This window comes from Dermochelys coriacea, chromosome 7, assembly GCF_009764565.3.
Source record: "Dermochelys coriacea isolate rDerCor1 chromosome 7, rDerCor1.pri.v4, whole genome shotgun sequence".
NCBI lineage: Eukaryota > Metazoa > Chordata > Testudines > Dermochelyidae > Dermochelys > Dermochelys coriacea.
This window is the reverse complement of record NC_050074.1, coordinates 124832093-124850343: the sequence shown is the minus strand read 5'-3', so window position 1 is coordinate 124850343 and position 18251 is coordinate 124832093. Positions and strand designations below refer to the sequence as shown.

General features: G+C 49.2%; 1 long non-coding RNA gene across 3 annotated transcripts in view; it reads right to left on the bottom strand.

Annotated features, from left to right (window-relative positions):
* Positions 1-8450: 8450 nt before the first annotated feature.
* The window catches only part of LOC122461211, a 28020-nt gene continuing 18219 nt past the window's right edge, over positions 8451-18251 (bottom strand). For 2 of the 3 annotated variants that reach the window (XR_006283031.1, XR_006283032.1), the window contains 2 exons: positions 16859-16944; positions 8451-12613 (listed from right to left, as the gene is read on the bottom strand). This is a non-coding gene — a long non-coding RNA (uncharacterized LOC122461211). The remainder of the gene's footprint in view (positions 12614-16858; positions 16945-18251) is intronic. The other variant, XR_006283033.1, reaches the window with a different exon arrangement.

Genomic DNA, 18251 nt, shown 5'->3' with positions numbered 1-18251 from the left:
ACAGTGATTTTAGAGGAGGGGCCGGTTCCCTGTGCAGGGCGGTGGGGTGAGAGGAGTCTGGCTGGTCGACCCCAGAGGCCTCCTCATGGGGTCCCCTCAGCGGGGTGCTACCCAGGCACTTCAGGGCGAGGTTCGTCCCCCATCCGCTAGTGATCGGCAGCCCCGGCCTGAGAAGGGCTCCGTAGCGCTGAGCCCATAGCTTGCGTTCCTTGGCTCGGTCGTTCCTCAATGCAGTGGCCAAGGAGGGGCCGACAAGAGCCAGTGCTGGGGGTGTTTGGGGGGCGCTGCTGGGTTTGGAGCGACAGACGCAAAGGCCAGATGGGACCGACCCGTGCGGCTGGTCTGACCGGCCACAGAACCTCGCCCACCCGCTCCTGTGAGAGGCCCAGCACCTCCAGCACAGCTGACGTCCTCACGTGGGCCTCACCGTTCCTGGCCCCGGTCGCCCCTCAGCCACCCTGACTCCCGTCCGCAGCAAGTACCTGCTGGGAAATGGAGAGGTGACGGAGACAGGGCTGCTTGGTTGTTTCTCTGGGGCTCCTTTGGCTCTGATTTGAGAATCGCCGCCTGCCCCATACTCAGCACTCGGGCATCTGCCGCACACGGGCTGGCCCTAGATCTCCTGAGGCCAGCCAGGACCGTTCGGCTCCCCCCAGCTGACCTGCTGCAGAGCACAGACCTCTCCCAGGGGTGCCTGCAGCCTGATTGTCACGTCTGGGGGAGCGGGAGCTGGGTTACAAGACACCCGAGCCTGACGCCAGGCGATGGAGAAACCGCCACAGCTCTAGGTAAGTTGTTCCCATGTTTAATGAGCCCAACATTCCTCCCCCAGATTCTGCATTTACTTCCTCTCTAGTTTGAATGGATCCAGCTTCCACTTCCAGACACTGAATGTTGTTCTGCCTTCCTTGAGTAAAGGAAGGAGCACTCTACCACTGCCTGCCTGAATAAATTAACAAATGAATCCGCTTTATCCCCCCCCCCATTGAGCCCATTTTGCAGAGGGGGAAGCTGAGGCACAGAGCTCGGCGTCATTAGCCATGAAAACCCAGGCCCAAATTAAAAAAGACAAACCTGCACTGAATAAGAAGCAGCTCAGGGCCCTTCCTCATGCAATCTTCATTCACTGACTTTGGGGGCATTAGCTGGGTGAGCCAGGCTCCTGAGGGGAAGGCGCCGAAGGCTCATCCCTTTGGTGGACCCTGCAGGCCAGCTTGGGCCCAAGCTGCCGTTGCCTTGTGGAGTCATTTGCACTGGTGCAAAGTGGGGCTGAGCTGGTAGCATTTTGCACCCATGGTGCATGGGCGTGAACCGCAGCCCAGGGGAGACTCTAGCTCCTGGTTACTACCCGCTGGACTCTACGCCATCCGGTTTCAAAGGGAGGGATCGGGGGAAAATCCTCATGGCTGATCAAAGCAGAGCTGCACTGGCAAAGGAAACTAATGAGGTTTCCCCCTTCTGGTTTCAAGGATATGGCATTGAAGTGTCTCAAATATACTTACAGATAATAATTAACCAGAGGCCATGAAGCCCGTGAGACAGGGAAGGGCTGAAACACTGGGGTCTGGGTACTAGAAAGCATTGGGCCCTTTGAAGGTTGGTTCATGTAGGAGACGTTCCTGCTTCGAGCACTGAAGTTTCTGGGCTCACGCACCTCTGGGGGCTGGTGGGAGCTGTTTGACACACCCTGGGTTTGGGTGGGTTTTTCTAAGGTTCATTTAACAGGGAATTTCTTCTAGGGCCACCTGGATTCCAGGTGCTCCGAAGTGGGCGCCCCTCACATCCATGCTGGAGCACAAGAGGGGACGCTGTTGCAGGGATGGCTCTGTGCAACAGCAGCGCCTGGCCCATGAGACGCCAACCCTGTTCGCTGAGCACGAGAGGTGAGTGCTACCCCTCACTCCAACAGGGAGAAGACTCCTGGGGTTCTTGTCCCTGAGAGAATAGTGCACTCGGCCGTTTTAGCAAGGACCCAGCGTGAGCCCCCTCTTCGCCTTGCTAGGGCTTGCTAACCACAGCATTTGCAAACATTAATGAAGCCTGGGGGGGATTATTGTTCCCTTCCAGATGGGGAAACTGAGGCACAGGGAAGTGATTTAAGTGCCACAGAGAGACAGTGGCCGAACTGGGACTAGAGTGCTATGTGTGACTGGAAGGAAAGGAGCGTAGCCAGAGGGTGTGTCTACACCAGTGTAATGTTCATCTCCATTACAGTTGTGCCCTAATAGTCAGAGTGCCAGGCTACAAGACAGGTGCTTCTGAGAGCTAAAACCTGCTCTGACAATGCCTCACTAGGGGAAACTCTTCCCTTTCCCGTGCCTCAGTTTCCCCATCTGTGAAATGGGGATGGTCCCAGAGAGGCACGTGAGGCGAGGTGAAGATGGGTGAAGTGCCGCATGGGATTATTAAGCAGTAGGCAGCGAGAGAGCGAAGAGGAGGGACTGTGTGAACGGCACTGCTGATGGGCTGGAGGAGTTGAGCGTCCCCTCCCTGAGATCGGGTTAGTACCTTTAACCTGGAAGGGCTGAAGCAGCCTGGTGGGAAATTTCCACTCTACAGCCACTGTGCTCCTGACCCGTGTGCCTCCCCTTTCCCTGACAAAAAGGAGTGAAAATTGGGCAAATAGGGCCTTTGAGAACGCCAGGGGCTGGGCTGGGACGAGATACAGCTGCAGACCCGTCCCCTGGCACCCCTGGGAGGTTGTTGCGCTGATGCTTAGCGTGTGCACAATGGGCTGGAGGTGGCACATGGTCAGGAGTCATCACTGAATTCGGTCCCCTGGTTGGATCATTCGCTTCCCTGGCTCAGGCTGGGTACTGCCGGGGAATGCGAGGTGAGTGCTGAGCCATGCCCCTCGCTGCCGGGAGGGAGCAGGTGTCTCCTGCTCAGGGCGAGATGCTCCACAGGAAAGATTTGATGCCAGGTTGGTCCTTGGTAATACAGTGACGGGGCCACATCGGACCTGAGCTAGGTCGGATGAGCCAGGTGACAGTGATGTCATTTCACTGAGCCGGCCAATCAGACTTCATCAGACAAATTCGTCCCTGCTTTAAGCAGGTGCAACATTCGCTGGTGTCCCACCCAGGGACACTCCAGCAATGTGTGCGCCCGGGAGCTCTTAGCCGCTCACAAAGGTAGCCGTCTCTGGGCGAGTCGCACCGGATGGTTCCAGGCTTTGACGGTGCTGGCTGGATGCTGAGACCACCCTAAGAAATCTCCCTGCTTGGCTCCATGCTGTGGTCATGCCACATGGAGATGTTGTTTGTGGGGCCTAATTAATGGCCGTTTGCAAGGTGCTCTGTGCGCTTATTCCTGTCATTATTCACTCCTAGGGTATTCTGCACCTGAAATCTTGGCTGGAAAGCTCACATGTGACAAAGGCCTGCTTGGGGTCCCATTATCTCCCTGGTCCTCAGGACAGCTTGTAGCTTTCACCCCGAATGGCTCTTCTCCTTAGCCAGCACTGGCGTAAGTGGCTCCCATGCCCTGTTGTGCCTGTTTTCTCCAGGGTTTCATCCGCCCAGGGGTCTTTCGAGCTCATGGCAGAGACTCCTTTTTGAATTTCCCAGAGCTTGGGACCCAGACTTCGTGGCTGGCCCCGATCTCTGGGGGAAGTTGTGACCCAGCTCCCAGCACTGCAGCTGGAGGCTCGTCTCTGATTGTTACCCAACTTCTCACTGGTCTCTGCCAAGCAACTAACTCGTAAAATGATGGTGCTCCTGCCCCGGCCCCCGGAGAACGGGGCTGGCTCCGTGGCACTGCACCCCGAAGACGGGGGCCTGTGTGGGCCATCTCGGCTCAGGAAGGAGAGGCCGGAGTGTTTTGTTTATTGCATTGGGCTCAGCTTTCAAGCATCTCTCTTGCCATTCCCCCTCCCCCTCCTTTAATTAATTCTGGTTAAGAACTCCAGGCTTTATTGTGCCAAGGAGCTGAGGGCTCCCTGTGGGAAAAGTCACACCTTCTGAACAGCTTCTGATGCCATGCAAATTAAGGACAAGTCCAGGAAACGCTTTCATCTAAGACCTGTCCAGCCCCCTAGCCCATTAATTACACACATTTCATTTGTTGGAGAGCAATTCCTCTCTGGGGTTTGCTGATCGCACCCGCTGCACTTTCTAAACCCCCCTCCTTCTAAAGGGGGTTTATAGCCAGAAAAGGGACTCTCAAAACATCTCAGCAGGGGTGTCCCATATTGATTCACTCTCTGTTATTCTAGATCAACCTGGCTTGGTTTGCAAGGCAACAGGGGCTGGGGTCGCTCAGCGCACAGCAGGATCAAGCTCCCAAACTCAACCTGCTGGGACAACACATTCCCCGCGGGTGCTGGTTCTGAAATCCCAGCTGGCTGCTTTGTGCCTCTGACACCCTTGCAGGTCACAAAGATCCTGCAATCTGAGCTGACGGGTGACCTGCGTGTCCAAAGAGAATCCAGCTCATCCTCCCAGGGCAGTTTCCACTCCAACGGGGCTAACGGGAGTAAAGCCGGGGAGGGATCTATGATTTAGGGAACCTCGTGAAGCTATTTTCAGGAGGGGCTCACAAATGAGTCTGAGTTTTTGAAATGTTTCTTGTTCCCTGTAATTAAGAACATAAGAATGGCCAGACTGGGTCAGACCAAAGGTCCATCGAGCCCAGTGTCCTGTCTTCTGACAGTGGCCAGTGCCAGGTGCCCCAGAGGGAATGAACAGAACAGGGAATCATTAAGTGATCCATCCCCTGTCATCCAGTCCCAGCTTTGGCAGTCAGAGGCTTAGTTAGGGACACTCAGAGCATGGGGTTGTGGCCCTAACAGTCATTGATGGACCTAGCTTCCATCAACTTATTTAGTTCTTTTTTTAACCCAGTTATATTTCTGGCCTTCACAACATCCACTGGCAATGAGTTCCACAGGTTAACTGTGTGTTTTGTGTGAAAAACGACTTCCTTGTGTTTATTTTAAACCTGCTGCCTATTAATGTCATTGGGTGACCCCCGGTTCTTGTGTTATGGGAAGGGGTAAATAACACTCCCCTAGTCAAAAAGAAAAGGAGTACTTGTGGCACCTTAGAGACTAACAAATTTATTAGAGCATAAGCTTTCATGAGCTACAGCTCCCCTAGTCACTTGCTCCACCCCAGTCACGATTTTATAGCCCTCCCTCATCTCCCCCCGGAGTCATCTCTAGTCTAATCTGAACAGTCCCAGTCTTTTTAATCTCCCTTCATACGGCAGCCGGTCCATCCCCCTCATCATTTGTGTTACCTTTCTCTGTGCCTTTCCCAATTCCAATGCATCTTTTTTGAGATGGGGCGACCACATCTGCACCCCATGTTCAAGGTGTGGATGTAACAGGGATCTCCATAGTGGCACGGGTGGCCGGTTTCGAAGGCCGGGGAAGGCTGGCCCTCCGCAACTGCCTTGCATGGCCCTTTCCTGCTTCCTGGTGCTGAGCTGTGGGGGGCTCTTCCCCATGTGGCCGGGGCCCCAGGCTGGGACTAATGGGGGCTGGCCTGTTCTCTGGGACGGGGGGTGGGCATGTCGCCTGCCCACCTGCCTGGCACTCTGGGGTTGTGGAGGGAGACTGGTGGCCATATGGGGGGCGCTCTGGGCTTTGGCGGGACGGGCAGGGCCTCGGGCAGAAGGGATGAGACAGGGACTAGCCTCCCCGAGCCCGGGCTTCACCAGCTGCCCGTGTATAGTGGCATCACGATATCGTCTGTCTCATTATCTAACCCTTTCCTAATGGTTTCTGGTCGCTTTTTTGACGGCCGCTGCACATTGAGTGGATGTTTTCAGAGAACTATCCACAAGGACTCCCACTTTCTTGGGTGGGAACGGCTAATCTAGACCCCATCATTTTGTACATAGAGTTGGGATTATTTTTTCCAGTGTGCAATACTCTGCGCTTATCAGCCTTGAATTTCATTTGCCCCGTTACTGCTCAGTCACCTAGTTCTGTGAGGCTATTGCTGCGCTAGAGCGTTTGCAGGGGCAGTAGCAGCACGGCTGGACATTCTCTAATGTAAACGGACGGGTGAGAGCTCTCCTGTTGGCATAGCTACCCCAGAGCTGCGAGTGGCAGTAGCTATGTCTCCTGCCGACAGCGCAGTCCATACCGACGCTTAGCTCGGTGGGATTTACGTCGCTCAGGAGGGGGGCTTTTTCACACCCCTGTGCGACATCAGTGACACCGCAGTCAGTGCCAGTGTAGACGTAGCCTAGATCTTTGCAGGCTGCTTTGGATTTAACTAGCGTAGGTCATTTCGTATTGTCAGCAAACTTTGAAACTTGTGATTTTTTTCTTGAGTGATTCTTGTGTGTGTGCGTGAGAGAGAGAGAGAGAGACAGTGTTTAAGTGGTTTCATAGTAGCAGCCGTGTTAGTCTGTATTCGCAAAAAAGAAAAGGAGTACTTGTGGCACCTTAGAGACGAACAAATTTATTTGAGCATAAGCTTTCGTGAGCTACAGCTCACTTCATCGGATGTATTATGTTTAAGTGGGTAAGGGGTTGCAGCCTGTTCCCTGGGTTCCAGATCAACTGCCCCCAACTCCTTACCAGTTCTTGGAGTGCAGGGCCCTATATAGTCTGTATCTAATTCTCCACTGGACCCTTTCTCTCCCTTGTGAGTTTGTTCATCTCCCTGCTAGCTCTCTGCTTCATTTTTTCTCTTTCCTCCATCACATTTCTTTTCTCCCCCTGTCCCCACCGTTCTTTATTCATAGCCCCCTTCTCTGCCCCCACTCAGTCCAACCTGCCCCATAAGACATTCCAGCCAGAGGTGAATTTCCGAACTGGCAGGGTTTGTCCAGTCCTGGTGAAAGGGTGGCTGTCACTGGGGCCAGCGGAAGGCTCTTGGAAGGCTCGGGGTGCAGGGATGTGGAATAAGCTGGCATTTTCACAGCCACTTTCCTAGCCATAATAATAACACTTAGCACTTCTGTAGCACTTTGCATATTCAGAACACCTACATGGGTAGCTAATTAATGACCCTGCATCCCACATACAATATCCATCTTGCACCTCTCCCAGATACACACGGCCTGCATTCCCCCCCCTGCAGGGGTGAAGGGTAGTGGGAGCAATAGCTCACCAGATCTAAGGTGTGATCCCTCCCCAAATACACTTAAACTAGGGGTGGGAAAGGGCCTGTTCTGGGGAACACAGGGTAGACTGTGGATCATCTGACCTCATGGTTCTGCAGCAGCTGCCCCCATCTCTAGGGCACCGGGGTAAGCTGTGGAGATGCCAGCTGTATACCGAGCCTGGTCATGTCACGTGCTGGGACCCACAGTCTGCAGGGGATATCATCCCTGCAGAGTTAACTCCAGTGATCAGCACCCAGGTCTAAGCCCCGGGTTAGCCTACCCTGGGTGCAAGCAGCCCACGGCCCAGCCCTGCCCGAGTTACTGCGTCCTCACCGGTGCAGCGTTCCCGGGCGTATTGCTGGCACTCCTGGGGGCACCGCCCAGGGCTCTTGGTGCTGCAGTGAGCTGAGCCGCTCTATGATTCTTTTCCAGTGAATTGCAGGAGAACGTGCCTGTCCCGAGCACAGGGGGATGGTGGGAAGGGCTTGGAGAACTATTAGCACTTGTGTGGTTTTTGCCTGCATCTGCACTGCAAAGCAGGAGGTTACCAGCCCGAGGGAAAGTGGAACCCGGACTCTAAGCCATCCCCAGCCAGGCCAGCTAGCCCAGGGTGAAAGAACCAAACTCAGGTGAGAGGGTTTGTGTGGGATGGGGATGCAGAAAAATGGTCACTGTCCCCTGCCCTCGCTGCCTGACCCTTCTCATGTGCCACCCCTCCTACCATCCTGCCTGCCCCCTGCCCATGAGCCCCCAAACTCACCCCTCCCAGGAGGCTCCTGCCTCAACCACCCTGGTCCCCTCCCTGCTGGTGAGACTCAGATCCACCCATCCCATGTCTTGCAGAGAAGGAGCCTGAGCTGCCACGGTCTTGGCACTTTGAGGGCCTGGCCCACAGAGTGGGACCTGAGCACCACACTGGCAGCGCTCCCATCCTGGGACCTGCGCCCGGTACTTACAAGATTGCTTCACGGCAGCTTCCCAGGGCCCGTTTTCACTGGCAACGGACACTGGGGAAGGCAGTAGAAAAACTGGCCTGGTGGCAGCCCTGGCAGTACCTGAGTAAGGGCCTGAGCTAACACTGCAGTGAGGACAGACATATCCTCAGTGCTGTATTGGGATGCAGTCATAGATTATAAAGCCAGAAGAGATGATGATTCCCTGCTCACAATGACATTTGAAAACCCGTCAGTTAGCCAGTTTTTAATCCATGTAATGTGTGCCATGTTGTATTTGTATAATGCTAGTTTCTTAATCCAAATGTCACATTGTACCTCCGTGAATGCCTTACAAAAGTCTTAAGTATGTTGCATCAACCCAATTACCTTTATCAAATTTGTAATCACATTAAAAATATATTTTTAGTTTGACGAGCTCTGTTTTCAATAAATCCATATTTATTGCATTATATTACCCTAATTTCATTCTTTATTAATCCAGTTCTGTATCAACTGTTCCATTATTTTGCCTAGGATCGAAGTCAGGCTAACAGGTCAATAATTACCCAGGTCATTCTGTTTACTCTTCTTAAATGTTGGCACAACATTTGGTTTCTTCCAGTCCTCTGAAACTTCCTTGGTGTTCCAAGACTTAATGAAAAAATCAAAATTATTGGTCCAGAGAGCTCCTTGGCCAGCTCTTTAAAAACTCTTGGATGCAAATTTTCTGGACTTGCTGATTTAAAAAGTCTGACCTTAGTAGCTGATGTTTAACATCCTCCTGAGATACTGTTGGAATTAAAAGTATTTCACCATCATCATAAACCATGCTTACATTGTTGGACTTTTCCCCAAACACAGAACAGAAATATTTTTTGAACACTACTGACTTTTCTGCATTATTATTGACAATTCTACCATTTCCAGCTAGTAATGGAATAATACCATTGCTATGATTTTTTGCCCCTCCCTCCCTCCCAGAAGAGCTTGCTTTGTAAAAGACCAGACGGAACAGGTGGCTGAAACAAACAAGTGGCTGAAGGTCAGGAAGCAGGCTGACAGGCTGTGGTAGCACTGACTAGCTGGATGTATGTTTCATAGCCATTCAGCAGCAGCACTCACAATGATCATAACTCAGGGTCCAGGGGTGGCAGTTAGGAAACACCACATATTTCTCCTGTAAAACATGTTTGAGCCGAAATACCCAGAGAGACGGCAAACCGGGATGCCATCCTGCCATTTCTACGTCCGCTTTTCAGGATGCAGCCTACATCGTTGTAATAAGATAGGCTCTTCTCTAATTAAAACCTATAAACAATTCAGCTGGGAGCCCCCATGACACTGGGTTTTAAGGCTTGTCAACACGCAGGGCTGAGCTGATGTAACTGAAGGGTGCTTTTAAATTGATTTAGTTAAACTGGTACAACAGGCTGTGCAGGAGTGCTGATTTCCGTTCCAGCCAGGCAGCGCTATTTTAACTCAAGCTGGTTAGGAAGTGGTTGAAGAAGGCCTTATCCTATCCACACAAGTTGTGCTGGTTGAATTTAAAACTAGGCTTGGCAGAATTTGATTTTTTTAAAAAATAATTTTGGCGGATAATATTGAGGTTTATATTCAAACCTTTAAAAATCATTGATCTGTATGTAACTTTTCATAGTGGTGGGACATGATGGGAGTGCCAGGCAATGGGGAGAGGGGTCTGACAATAATAAATGACAGTAGCCACTGAGATTCAAAAAGCGAAAGGTTCCTAAACTACAAACTGTCAACATCACACGGCAAAATGTACAAAGTGACTATTCTTAAATCAAACTCGAGTGCCTCCCAAAGCAGCAGTTTTCTTACTGTGCCTACCTGTACATTTTGATTATTAGCATTGGAAATATTTTTGGTCAGTTTGTGTGTGGGTGAGACAGTGAAATCAATGTTTACCAACATGCATGCATAAAAACTGAATCTTTCCAACCTCTTTAAAAGCTGATCTAGTTAAACTGTTGCACCCCTGTATTGACACACACCTAGTGATTTAGATTGGGTCAGCTTGTGACAGGTGGAGAAGGAAGGATGGTCCAGTGGTTAGGGTGTTATCATGGGACTCAACTCAACACAACACCCCGGCTTCCCAGTGTGACCTGGGGCAAATGGGTTTTAACCCACAAAAGCTTATGCCCAAATAAATTTGTTAGTCTCTAAAGTGCCACAAGGACTCCTTGTTGTTTTTGCTGATACAGACTAACATGGCTACCACTCTGAAATTAGTCTCTTTGTGTCTGAGTTCCACTTCTGTAAAATGGGAGTAGCTTGAGTTGCTCAGATGCTATGGGGATGGCAGCTATCGTCATGTGCTTATGGTATCCAAGTTTCCGTCGCTAACCTGATATCAGCCAGGTTTCCATGAACTGACGAGTGTCCACACATGAAATTGCACCAGTTTAAAATCACCCCGTTAGTTCAAGTGGTGCAGTTTTGTGTGCAGAGCAGGCTGATGCTGCTCTTCAACTGAAAGCAGCGTGTGCACAGAAAGGTTTGCTACGGGTTAACAGAACCAGTGCAGAGCTGCGTTTAGACAGCTCCTTAGAAACAAAACTCAACGGCTTTACAGCAATGGAATTGTCTCTGTCCCTGGGAAGGGGGAGGGTTGTTTTGTGTGCGCTTTTGTCATGTGCTGGACTGATCAGGAGTGATACCCACCAGGACCAAGAGATCTGTGGTAGCCACAGATCATTGCAACTCTGAGGCCATCCTGGAGTTCTGCAAAGAGCAATGTCTGCCATGGAGCAGCTCAGCACAGATTCTCCAGCTTGGTGAAGGGAAGGACTCTCTTTGGCTCCTCTGGCAGAACCTCTGCCTACGGGACCCTGGAGACTTGGCTGTGGTGACTTGCAGGATGTGTTCACACACTGGGCCCCATTCATCCCTGGTGAGCTCTGTGGAATTACACAAGGAGATATTTGGCCAAAGGAGTCTGGCTGTTGGATGGGAGACCCAGTTAGCTGGATAAGACCATCTCTACTGCCTGGTAGTTGATGGTTCTGTGCAATACATAAGATGTGACCTAGAGATCCAGTTTCATTGGTGTGCTATGGCCCAGCAAGCTGGCTGCAGTCCACTTTCTGCAGAATGAGAAACTGATGTCCAGCCGGGAGAGAGAGCCCTTTGCTAATGGCTTGTGAACTTCTCTTGATTTTCCTTATTGCTTGCTAATATCAACTCAAAGTAAAGTGCTGAGCGTGTTGGTCGCAGGGAAACAACCCCTTGAAATCAGTTGTTATTGCAATTAACAACCAGTTTGGCTTCAGTTCAGGCTGTTAACCATCTAACAGTTAAGTGCTGGTAATGATTGATTCCTCAGCTATTGTGGCTGGGCTGGAGGAGCCAACCTGTGCTGTAAAATCCCATCAGCCACAGCTTTGTGAAGGCAACTAGCTCAAAAATAAACACTGTAGCCTGGATCTCATGCACTAACATCATAGTAGGACCCTGAGAGGTCAAGAAGGTCACCCCCACCCACCCATGTAAAGCACAAATCAGCTGGGTGCTAGGGAAGGTTTTTACTCGTCTACTGAATCATCAGCCACTGGTTGGGCCCTTTCACTGTACTGGGTAGCAGGCACTGCAAGGGGACAATGCATTCTGTGCCAGTATGGCCCTTTGTTTGTACCAGTGGGACATCACTGCATTCCATCTGAGTGAGGTTGAGGGAGATAGCTCTGACCCGGGGCTTTCACTCAAGGCAGGAGAACCTGCAAGGTTTAGTTTGTCCAATTCGGGTGAATGTCCAGAAGTTCAGATGCTTCTCCACTTGGATCTGCAAGGCTGGCTGGGAATTCTTGTGAGAAGAGGTTCTCTCGTGAGAGTCCATCACTTCCCACAGGCCTGGAAATGCTGCAACAACAGGCTTGATGCTGGTATCGTGGTATTTCCACTTCGGGTCTTGTCTGGAACAAGGCAATGCAGAAGCATCAGCAGAAATGAAAACAAAATGTTATTTGATCCTAACAAAATGTTCGACAAACCTCAGACAAGGTTCAGGGTTTGGGGCTCAGGCGGAGTTTAGTTTAGTTTGAGGCTTATGGTCAGTTCTTAATTTTGTTCAAACTTGTTTGCTGGCCCCCCTCGCCCTCCCACACTCAGTGGCTGTAGTGTCTGGTGCTGCATTGTGCACTGCAGACTGGCTGGTTGGGTCTAACACAGCATTGCTGCTACTTCAAGGGCTTTGCTTGGATGTTTTTCTTACGATCAAAGTCACCGATTCAAGCTGTAGCATGTCCGGGGACTGGGAGGAGGAAGACAGCCACCTGTTTGGAAATACTTTGTAAATACAGAGGACACATGCTCTAGAGGCAGAATAGTCTTGACCTTGTGAAATACATGCCCAGAAATGCTCAGTGACCACATGGGAGCACAGCCATAGGTAAGGGACTCGTGGAAAACGTTCAAAATGCCCAAGTGACTTAGGCCCAGGTCATCCCAAGAACTAGATCTATTTTTTTATTGACAAGGCGCCCTTGTGTTATCACCCTCTCGTGGATGATGTGGTCCTCTCAGATTCATGGCAGTAACAACCCTGTAGCAGTCCATCCCCCACACCTTCTCTGCAGATTAGACATTCCCTGCATACAATATAAATAAGTAAGGGGTGTTTATTATATGTATCTAATAAAAATAACACTGTCCTCTTCCATCCAAGGATCTCCAAACATTAAGCTTCCCCATCCCCGTGTGACGGTGTTAGGTAGGTCAGTATTATTCACCCCATTTTATAGATTGGGAAACTGAAGCATAGCTATGGGAAGTGCCTTTAGCCAAGGTCACTGGACAAGCCAGGAATGAGAATCCAGCTCTACAGACTTCCAATCCTAGGAGCAAATCTGTTGCATACCCAGCTCAGTAATTTAGCTACTTGCATTAAATACCCAAGATGTGATAATGCCCAGCACATTTTCAATGTTGCTCTTTCTCTTTCCAGCTGTCAGCCAAACGCGTCCATGCAGGAGGTGGTGAGTGGTACTTTTTACCTGCTGTAGTTGGCTCCTAGCTGGATGGTATTGGCCTGCTCAGACTCTTGTCTGGAAGAATGGAAAAGGTCAGTTATAAACAGACCAGGTTGATTTTACTGTTGGTTTCAGGGTTGGGGTTTTTTTTCTTTTTTTTTAAGACATTTAAAATGTTCCCTCATTAGGCGCCTGGCTTTCAGCAGCCATGACAACTGAACAAAAACCCTTAGCAGTGAGTTCAGCAGAAGAAACAGATACAAACTTTCCAGAGTATTTTCCTGGATCCTTCACATGATTATGAGTACTTATTATTTGTATTACAGTAATAACCAGGACTCTGCTGTGCACAGCACGAGCTCACAGTCTAAATGGACATGTGAGGAAAAAGAAAGTAGTATTATCTCCCATTTTCCATATGGGGAAACTGAGGCACGGAATGATTAAGTGACTTGCCCACGGTCACCCAGGGAGTCTTGGAAGGGCTGGGAATGTGAACCCAGATCTTTTGAGTCCCATTCCAGTGCCCTAACCACAATGCCATCCTTATTTCTGCATCCTCCAAGCCCACATGTGGTGCCAACTCAAGACAGCTGGACATGGCTTCTCTGGAGCGCTCTCAATTCTATGAGCTGGCCAGGGAGGGCATTTGAAAGCCGTTTGAGATGCTCTTCCCTGTTCCCCATAGGGCTTGAGCAGGCTGCCAGCATGTGGTGGGAGGGACTGAGTTCATGGGTGTGATATAAGCACCGAGATAGGCGAATGGACGGATGTTTTTTTACATGCATTTCTGCCATTCACAGTCTTTGTGCCGCTTGGCAGTTGCCACTGCTCTTAGGTTTGACACAGTCAAGAAGTGTGGGGGGGAAATGACAGGGCCTGTCCACACGGGACAATTATATCCGTATAAGGGAAGATGTGAATTTAAACTTCTGTAGTTATGCAGGTGTAACTCGCCATGTGAATACTCTTCTTCTGGCAGGTTAAGCTAAGCTTAAAAAAAGGCCCTCTTATACCTAAGTGTCCCCACAGGAAATTGCAGCAGTATCATGATAGCAGTCTAACTATACTGGTGTAATCATACTGGTCTAACTCCCAAGCTCCTGGAGGCACAAAGGGGGCAGGAGCAGGAGGCTGGGTGGCAAATGTACATTTTATTTTGTGTCAAAATTAAAACAAACAACAAAAAACTTGCTTGGAGTCAGTTAAAAAAATTGGCTGGTACTGAAGTGATAAAAAACCAGGTGGCCTCAACTGTGAGACAGGCCTTTCTGATGGGCTTAGCAAAAACTCTCCTCTGAGCTACACAGGCAGCAAAGAGCAGAACTTCCAGCCTGACCCCCTCCGAATGTGGAGGGAAGCTCTAGACCTGAACCCATCCCTTCTAGTTTTGATTCTGGCTCAGACCCCGAACCAAAAGGAACCTGTTTTCATAGACTCTTGGATGTTAAGATCAGATAAGTCTCAGGGGGTAGCTGTGTTAGCCTGTGTCCACAAAAACAACGAGGAGTCTGGTAGCACCTTAAAGACTAAGAGATTTATTTGGGCATAAGCTTAGGTCAGAGAAGATCACCAGGATCGTCTAGTCTCATCTTCAGCACAACACAGGCTAGATAATCTCACCCAATAATTTCTGCAGTGAGCCAATAACTTCTGTTTGAGCTACAGCATCTTTGTTAGCAAGACATGTAGTCTGGATTTAAAGTCTTATGATGAGGACTCGACCATGCAGCTGTTGTTCCAATGGTTAATTACCCTCACTGTTAAAAATCTGCATCTTTTTTTGGTCTGAATTTGTCTAGCTTCAGATTCTAGCTGTTGGATCTTGTTATGCCTTTTTCTGCTAGATTAAAGAGCCATCTAAATAGACTGAGTGTCCATGTCTCCCACTCTACGGCAGGGTTTCCAGACCTCCAGTTGTTCTCGTAGCTCTTTTCTAAACCCTATGTAATTTGTCAACACTGTTTTTGAAGTGAGGACATCAGAACTGGACCCAGCATCCGGTACTGGATTCTGGGGCTGGTTCAGGGAGTGGGTCACAAGTCTGAATGTAAAAAGAAAAGGAGTACTTGTGGCACCTTAGAGACTAACAAATTTATTAGAGCATAAGTTTTTGTGAGCTACAGCTCACAAGTCAGCAGAGCTTGTTGCAAAAGACTAATTTTGAGGGACAAAGGCATGGTTGAGGCCCAGGGGATCTGCATCTGAGACAGAGCTGCCTCCTGTTTCTTTGCCTGTTGAGAATATTACCTGGAAAATCTGATACATGATTGTAAAACAAAGGGAAATTACCCGTCTAATGACATTGGGCCTCATTGTGAAACGCACAGGAGTCTAGATTCTAGAAGGAGCTGATATCTGCTATTGAAATATTTGGTTTATAAAGACTGGGGCCAGGTTTTGCTCTCAGTTACAGTGGTGTAAATCCATAGAAACTCCTTTGGCTTCAATGGAATCGGTCTGAATTTACACCAGTTTAAATGAGAGCAGAATGTGGCCCGGTGTAGAAAAGCCCAGCTTAAACTGAGTTGCAAGCAATATTTGCAAGATTCCCCCATCCAAAATAATCACAGTAAGAGCAGGACTCGTCCATGCTGTAGAGTCAAAGGATTCAGCAGCATCGGTCCTCTGTAGAGCTGAACTCAATCTTCCGTGGCATGCTGAGCTAGCAGGGACCGGGAGTGCCGTGGAGAGGGCGGGGAGAGAGGGGAAGCTTTCTGAGGCAGTGCCTGTTGTTTAGTATATATTTGTACAGCACCCGGCACAATGTGGACCGACCTGATTCCAGCCTTTTGGTGCCACCAGGATAGAAATGTTAAATAATAAAAGAATCCCTTTCATGGTAACCCCTACTGCCTGATGCAGAGAAACACTGACTAGGCCCAAAGTGGGCGGCCCCTGGAGGAAGCTGGTAGCTGACACACCATGAGGCACAGAGAAGTGTCCTCACTTCACTCCCACTCAGACAGATCATTACTGGGCGCTGACAAATTCACCACCTCTCTCCCCCAACAGAGTCACGATTTCACCTTGCACTTGACACCAGCACAGAGGGATTACTGGTGCTTGATGACTGTATCCGGAAAAGCGGCCTCTTGTGTTCCAGCCAAGTTCCTCTCAGCCAACGGTAAGAACAGAGAGTTTTACCATCTGAAGCCTGAAGGCCAACCAATGTAGATGGCTCTTTCACGGTCATGGTAGGAACATGGGATGCCTTGGGTTCTCGAACACCAGCAGCAGGTAAAGTGGAATTAATATAATACCATTTACAGTACTGCCAATCCTAGCATTCAAAAGTCATGAGTCAGGCCCCCCCACCCCCGCCACTCCGAATCACAAGGTTGGCTCAAAAATCATGAGATTTTAGAAATAATGAATCCTGGGATTATTTGATTTGATTTCTGTTTTTTAACTCTTCATTTTTCACATATATAAGCTTTTCTCAGCAACTATGAAGGTGAGAAATTTACTAAAAAAAAAACACCTGGGATTTTCAGTTAATCACATGACTCCAGGAGCTGGAGTTTTCAGAAAAACTATCATGAAACTCTCAATGAAATTGCGATATTTGGCACCACTGCATTTCTTTTGCATGTGCCATGGTAATGGTTGATGTGAAAGCATCCCGGAAGTCTCCTATTTTGATGACAGGTGAGCAAATAAAGGCAATCAGGGAAGGTGACAGAGCTATCAATGGGAAAACCATTGATAAATAATAATAAATTTGTTAGTCTCTAAGGTGCCACAAGTACTGCTTTTCTTTTTGCGAATACAGACTAACACGGCTGCTACTCTGAAATGGGAAAACCGCGAACTTCACTGGGTTCTAGCTGGAATCAGATAAGCAGCCGAAAGATTCCTTACCTGCTATTGCAGCTTACTTGGGCTGGGAGGGGAAAGGTCTGACCATAAGGGTCTTTGGTAGAGCACATTCCACTTAGAATGAGCAGCTGTGGGGAGAGAGAGAAAACCTAGCACTAAAAATTCACAGGGAAGCACATGGGGGATTTAAAATCTCCTGACACCTCAGGTTTCCAGAGGTGACAAACTTGCAGCCTTTGCTGTTGACTCTTCAGAGGAGTCTCACTCAGGTAAATGACTGGTGAAGCCAAAACGCTTTGACATGGGCAAGCTATTCCAGGGTTATTCTGTTGTGTAGTGCTGGCTGCCTGCTGTTAACCTCCAACCCATTCCATCTCAGAGATGCTGAGTAAAGGGATCTCTGTATAGATCCAGATTCAGCTATTCTGGTATAAATACAGAGTTGCTTTGCTGAGTAGAGAGGAGTTACTCTGGGTTACACTGGTGAGATTGAGATTAGAATCTGTCCCATGGTCTGTAAGGAGCTCAGGGGGCCTTCAAGCTGGGAGCAGAATATCAGCTCCTTCTAAATACCTCTAAGGCGTTATCATTATTACTTGACTTTTACTGTGAAAATCTCTGCTTGCACTAGTTTATTCTGGAGGAGTCAGTCCTCAGGAACTGTCACTTTGCAATAGTAAAAGCAGCTGGCTAATATCAAAGAAGGGAGGGCCCAATCCATTGAAGTCAATGGTAATTGGTGTAGATCCTAACTGAACACGCTATTCGAAAGGACTAGCTAGAGTGGGACTCTTTAATATAGCTCAGCCTTAGTCTACAAGATTGGAGCTGGCAGGGAAGAAGCTTGAAAAAGAGACGACTAAGGGGGGGATATGATAGAGGTCTATAAAATCATGACAGGTGTGGAGAAAGTAAATAAGGAAGTGTTATTTACTCATAACACAAGAACTAGGAGTCACCCAATGAAATTAATAGGCAGCAGGTTTAAAACAAAAGGAAGTATTTCTTCACACAATGCACAGTCAACCTGTGGAACAACTTGCCAGAGGATGTTGTGAAGGCCAAGACTATAACAAGGTCCAAAGAAGAACTAGATACGTTCCTGGATGATAGATCCATTAATGGCTATTAGCCAGGATGGGAAGGGATGGTGTCCCTAGCCTCTGTTTGCCAGAAGCTGGGACTGGGCGACAGGGGATGGATCACTTGATGATTCCCTGTTCTGTTCATTCCCTCTAGGGCACCTGACATTGGCCACTGTCAGAAGACAGGATACTGGGCTAGGTGGACCTTTGGTGTGACCCAGTATGACTGTTCTTATGTTCTTAATGGGCTGATATTACAGGATCAGAATGCTGGGCTCTGCTGGAATCCAGAATTAGAGGTGAACCACATTCCCATCACAGAAGAGAAGAGGTCCGAATTCCAAATGCTG